This window comes from Halyomorpha halys, unplaced genomic scaffold (assembly GCF_000696795.3).
Source record: "Halyomorpha halys isolate HHAL.00 unplaced genomic scaffold, Hhal_1.1 Scaffold240.1, whole genome shotgun sequence".
In the NCBI taxonomy this organism is placed as follows: domain Eukaryota; kingdom Metazoa; phylum Arthropoda; class Insecta; order Hemiptera; family Pentatomidae; genus Halyomorpha; species Halyomorpha halys.
The window spans coordinates 684,901-691,682 of NW_027115703.1; the positions used below are offsets into that span (position 1 = coordinate 684,901).

At 34.1% G+C, this 6,782-nt stretch overlaps 1 long non-coding RNA gene across 1 annotated transcript in view; it reads left to right on the forward strand.

Moving 5' to 3' along the window:
* LOC136797104 (uncharacterized) overlaps window positions 1-2,051 on the forward strand; it is a 6,366-nt gene extending 4,315 nt beyond the window's left edge. Inside the window, exon 3 of the long non-coding RNA XR_010844929.1 lies at window positions 1,935-2,051. This is a non-coding gene — a long non-coding RNA (uncharacterized lncRNA). The remainder of the gene's footprint in view (window positions 1-1,934) is intronic.
* Window positions 2,052-6,782: the final 4,731 nt, after the last annotated feature.

Here is a 6,782-nt window from a genome sequence, read left to right on the forward strand (position 1 = left end):
GCTACTAGAACATAGCAATACATATATACACATCAAGTAAATTTGATGTAATTGATATTATGACATGATAAAAACATGTGGAGAATCTACCCATTGATAGAACTCCAAAAACATTTCTAAAGGAGAAGATCTCGAGTACATCTTCTTTTCATAGGCCTAGGTGGATTGTCCGGAATGAAAGAGGAAGCCAGGTTAGAAACGAGTTGGTTTGGGTGGTTAGGAAGTTTATAATGGAAGGATTGGTATCTGGTTCTGGCCAAATCGGCAACATATAGGACATTGAGTTCCTGATGGATGATTTGATTTGTGCATTAAGGATTTTGGACTGTAACGATTTAATGTCACTTTTAAATTTAAACGTTGAGAGATTTGGCTTGATAAAAACTTTTGTTCCTCAAAGCAATAATTAGATGGTGTTTTCCTGAAAATAAAACAATTACATCAGGACCTGCTCGTGCCGTACTTCAGATGCCCCGATTGTATTTGATTAGTGTGGAACAAAGAGGTTGAAAATGTGAGATCGTTTCTGTCAAAAAACATGCATATTAATTCCCTGGAGGGACAGATTGTGTTAGTGTTTAAGTTTAAATATTTAGCTATAATAATATGATACCAGATCAAACTTAGGGTCTCATAGGAAGTAGAAAAATGGCTCATTTGGTGACGTCTTCGCCGCCGCAGTGACGTCTTCTAGCTTCTTCCCGGTGCAGGTTTAGCGGTGGGCGAAAGGGTGAAGACCATGAAATCACTTAGTCCGGTGTTCGTGAAAGGTTGCTTCTCCTTCAGAGGATGGTCAGCGTGTCCTGGACTCTGGCGTGATGGTAGGGGCAGGCTAGGTCCTAGCTTACATGGTGCATAGTTAGGGGCAGCATTGCTGTCGCGGCGTCTTCGGAGTCTTTCGGTGTCTTGGCATGGGAGAGGCATCAGAAAATGAGACCCCCCCTTTATAGAAGATAACTGAGACCCCCGACCCCGATTTTATAGAAGATAACAAAAGCCCCAGACTATTGAGCTTATGTAAATCCGACATCCACTATGTTTATTCCCAAATGCTGTGCTGCTGAGATCAAAAACCATCTTTGCTCTGACTTACTGCTATTATAGAAAGAAGAGGCGATGAAAAACCTTTTTTTGATGTGTGTATTTTGTCATTGTTTTGGGAAAAAAATCCTGTACCGTCTGCAAAAATAGCTGTGGAGTTAGGGCTAGCAATTCAAGATCAGGTTGTGATGTTTAAGCACGGAAAAAGCGAACGGACCCACAATTTTAAGAAAATTAGATATGATTGTCGCATTACTTTATTAGTTTTTACAATTAGTATTTGCTTTAAAAAAAATGAATTTTGATACACTTTTTTCACTTCTAAGGAGAGGGGCAGCTACCTGTCCCCTTCAGGGCACGCTCATGCTCAGAAGTCCTATTTATGGTAATCCGTTCTCAAGTACTCATGGGAGTGTGGTGTGTCGAAAGATACTGTTAGTTGCCATCTACTCTCCACGGGGAAGGTGAAAAAGAGTAGGAGACAGGTCCCTTACGAACTTACTCCTCATCAATCAGCCAAGAGGTTAGAACTTTGTGAAAATTTATTAAAAACCCTTCTGTTATGAGATTTTACCTTCTACTATATAGTCTATATAGTCCAGACCTCGCACCATCGGATTGCTACTTGTTTCGATCCATGGTCCATTTCCTTCAGAGAAAAAATTTGATTATTTTAGGGAAGTTGAAATCACGGTCCAAGAATTTTTTGACAGCCATCCCAAAGAATGTGATCAGCGTGGGATCGAGCATTTGGCTTGCAGATGGCAAATTACGGTAGATAACTATAAACTATACTTTGAGTATTAATTGTATTTTATAACAAAGAAATATTTGGTTGAAAACGGGTAATTTTTTTTATGAACCCCATTACATAAAAACTGTTTCTTCTTCAGGTCTGCAAAGCCACATGACCAAAGTTGCGGAAAAGTATGGGCAAAATGGATTATGCTTCCTTTGGACTTATGGTTTCAGGACTACGGTGGTAGTTTCAAGTCCTCACATTGTCAAGGTAATTTATTTGTGTTCTAGTACAATTTAAATAAATATTCAAATAATGTACTTTTTAAAATTTAATGAAACTTATATTAAAATTTTATAAATATGAACATACTCGTTTAAACTGTAAAATTTTTATTCAATGTGACGACCTCTAACATTATTAAACAGTGCCCTATTTGAGAATTGATTAAGGCGAAATAATTTATTATATGCAGTGAAATAAACGATATTTAACCTGGAACTGATGTACAATTAAAATAAGCTGCATAAATTATATTATTTGATGTTGTTCCGGGTAACCTGAGGTAACCGAAAGTCTGAATTGGAGGGGCTCCCATAATGTAGGCAATATTAGCGCCTCATGTGGCCAACAACAAAAGTTTACCTCCTCCAGCACTCTTTGTGGTGAGAAAAGCAACCTGGGCATCAGTGAGCCATCTTGGTTTTTGCCAATAGAAGTTCATTTTTTCTTCACTGTTCATCTTTACTGCAAATGAGTAAATAGAGAGACTCTGGAGTGCCCCCCCCCCTAGAGCAGAGGAGGAGAGAGAGAAATCAAGATAGAGGGAATTAAAAAGAAATCAAAGAGTGAGGAAATAATGGCCGAAGAATGGAATGGTGATTCCACATATCAGTAATTAGCATCCATCATCAACCACATCATTAAACCTACAGTTTTCCATAGCCCAGTTATTCTAAATTCATTAACACATCTAACAACAAATGTTTTATCTAATAACAAACAATTTTTCACGAGTTAATCATAGAAACAGCGTATATCGCCAACCTGAACTTATTTCGCGCCATAATAAGAAGAAGTTAAAGAGCCATAGATTACAAACCACTCAACTCGCAGATTTCAGATTCCTTTAATAAAGTGGGTATACTAAATGTGAAATATGTACATTTATATTGGTTTTAATCTGATTATATTAGCATAGAAATATTAATATTTAAAAATATAGATTATTTTATATTAAATACAAGGGGGGTCTCCTAATGCCCCCCTAACGGCAGACCAACCCTGGTTTTAAAAATTATATAACTTTTCATTTAATTGCACTACTCGTTGCTCAAATTGTATAACCCATTTTTATTATTCCACCTAATATGTAAAATAAAATATTACACGGTGATCAAAAGCTTTTTTTATATAATAGAAAAAAAAAATTAAATAAAATTATAAATGTGTGGTTCTCTGATGAAATAATATTATTGAACTCTTTTAATTAGTTACAAATTTTTATTTTTCAATTCTGAGGTGAACAATTATAATGAAGATGTAAACCGATTTTTTTTCATCGATTTAATTTATTTATGAACTAGCTACTAAATTTGGAAAGAAATAGTTAGTTAATCCTTCCAAAAATGTTTTTTTGCTGCATATCTCTGGTACTCCATTCCCACTAATATAAGCCATGTACCAACCCTTTCCTCGTTTAATTCCCATATATTTCACTACCTTTTGCTTCACCAATCTGAAACATTATTACAACAGTTCAGATATTTTGTAATTAACTTTTTGTTTTGTTTTCACTTGGTCAGTTAGTTTTTCAATTATTCTATTTGTTCTCTCTCTCCCTCTCTGTATATAAGTTATAATTAAGTGTGGCCACACTGTTTTATGGCCAATAAATGTTATTATAAAACTAAAATTGCCTTTGTAATTGTTCTAAAGAGACCTAGTCCCAGAATAATAAATTATTTTTCATTTCATTTTAAAATGCGTAAACAATAATATTGATGATAAAATATCGATAATCCATAAAGCATATTGTTAACGTCATGTTTAATATATTATATTGTAAATAGTATACACCTAGTATTAGTAGTTAATTTAATTACATTATCATCTATTATTGTTACATATATTTTTTTCCTCTCAATTTTAATTTTCTTTTCATATTTAAATTTTAAATTAATAATAACTAATATGTTCATACTTCTTTGCATTATATAACTTAATTTTTATTTCATTTCCTTAATTATGTTATTTTACCCACTTTTTCAATTACCTATGTATACATTTTATTTCCCGCTTCTCTCATCACTTCATTTTATTAATTCTATTCTGTAAAATCATTCATTTTATGTGTAAAATTATTCTGTTTATACTTTTTATTTTTTTTTTCTATACTTACTGTGGTTGTTATCTTGTTCTGTTTTTAGCCCTGAAGAAGGCTAGAAACTCTAGCCGAAACGTTGGCACATTAAAATAAGTTAATCGTACTTATTTGTGTTTTTCATTGACTGCACCCCCAACCATCTTCTCCTCATTCATCATCCACGGTCAACTATCTCTCATAATTATTAATTACATTTATATTATTTCCTTTAGAGGATATATATTTTTTTTTTAGAAAAAAAAAGATGTATTTATATTTTGTATTATAATTAACTGTAAAATAAACAGTTGGCAATGGTTGTTAAACCGTTGCTAAGGAGTCCATATCAACAGGCCGAGAGTTCTGTTGCTGCTAATTAATGACCATTACAGTTCCTCACCAGCCCTGTCTGCGTTCATTTGGTGTTTTTTTTTTTTGTTTTTTTTTTTGGACATTTTGAGTGTTTTAGTCAACATTACAGTCCGCAACAAACCTTTTCTGCTTTTATCTGGCCTTTGACTGGAATATGAGCTGTGGCTAACCAGTTGGTTTGTATAATTTATTAAGACAAGCAGACCCTCTCAGCCTTCAATAAGTGCCAGTGTGGTCATCTTGGCTTTTGTACATTTCGACTGTTGATGAGCCAGTAAAGATGTGGGCCCACCAATTTTGGACTAGTTTGAGAGTTGCAGTGGTGTTTATAGCTACTGCACGACCTACACATCGTGACAGCAAACTACTTTCTCTGACCTATCGGAATGGATCAAATTTTCTTCAGGACCGTCGACTAGTATTTAATTTATAAATCTATTGATTTTGTAAATTTGTATCTATTAATTTAATAATTGTATTTAGCTAATTTTTTTTTTTTTTTAAAGCCTTTTATTTTACTTCTATTTATTGCTTTATTTTACTTTTTGTTTTCAATCGCTGTTAGCATAACCAAATGAATGTTTAGACATCATCAATTTGAGGTGGCTTAACACCTATATTATTAACCCACTGACAGTTTATCCTATCCCAGTCACTGGCAGAGCGTCAAATAACAAACGGTTTATCCTGTTACATTCAAGGACCCATCTCAAGATAAGCCAAATTATCTCGTGCCACACACAGGTGTGGTAAGGCATTCAAATTGTTTATTCTACCAAAGATATCTATTATTATTTGTATTATTATTATTATTATTATTATTATTATTATTATTATTATTATTACTATTATTATTACACTGAGGGTCGGGAATCTCTGCCTCACTTCGACCCAATTGGATCTTTTGTGAGACCCCTCTTTCCACTAGATATCCCATGTGAATCCTATGCTTCTTATGAAGTTCAATAATTCTTTTGGGTTTATTCTAGAAATGTCTTCAGGCTCCATTCTGTCCTGTCCCAAATACTGTAATCTTCGGAATGCAAGGGATTGCAAGGGGGGCATGTGCCTTTTCTTCATCTTCCATACATAGACGACAGGTGGAATCCTCCACTAGCCTCATCTTCTTAAGATGATATTTTAAGGAGCAGTGGCCCGTGAGGAGTCCTGTTGCAACGTAGGTAGTACACGGTTTGTGTAGACTCAGTGTGTAGAGTGTTGTTCGAAACGGACACATGGAAAATAATTGAGGAAGGAAACAAGAACAAAATGCTACTGCCCTGATCGTGACGTCGCCTCATGTGTCCCAAGTTTTAAAATTGATCATATACGGACTAATTACAGATAAAGTACATATAACACTGTTTTTTTTTTAATACATGCCGAAGTATTTCCGAACATCTAGACAATTTTTTAACCAGAAATCGTAATTTTACCACACCATGAAAGGGTTATAAACTAAATATTTATGTTTTAATATGTAATATAAGACAAAATATAGTGTTACATTCAAAAATTATTAATAAAAAATAAAAGGAATTTTTAATAGTTTTAACTTTATTCCCATTTCTTACTTTGGTTCAAATTAAGAGCTTTAATATTAAACAAACAAGAGAATTTTATTTAAATTTTATAACATAATAGATTCCTTATCTCAGGACGGGTATCTAGGCAATGAATTTTTTCTTATGATTTCCTTTATGAATAATTTTCTTTAATACTTATATCTTAACTTCTAATTTTTCTTAAATGTATTGTAATTTCAATTATGATTGTAAGTTAAAATAAAGATTTTAAAATATTTGAATCTGCTCAACATGGCCGCGATTCAACGAACTTTTGGCAAGACATGCTGTATACATCGGGACCTGCTCGTGTTATACTGCGGGTGTCCCAAGTGTAATTTTATGTTTGAAATTAATGTGTGTGGAAAAGGGGGGCTGGAAATCGTGAGACACTTTCCGCTAATTAACATGCATGTATATTTTCTTTAATTTATAATGTTAGTCCCCTGGAGGGGCAATTATAGTTAGTGTGTTAGATTAAATACTTATTTATGATAATATGATTCCAGAACAAACTTGGGGTCTCATAGGTAATAAAATAATGGCCTATCTGCTGAATGACGTTTTCGCCGACGCGGTGACGTCTTCTGGGCCGCTTTCTCGTCCAGGTGTGCTGTGGGCGAAAATGGTGAATGCCGTGTATTTTCCCCGTGTCTGTAAAAGACGTGTCTTCTCTTCGAGGGCTGGCCAGCGTGTCCTG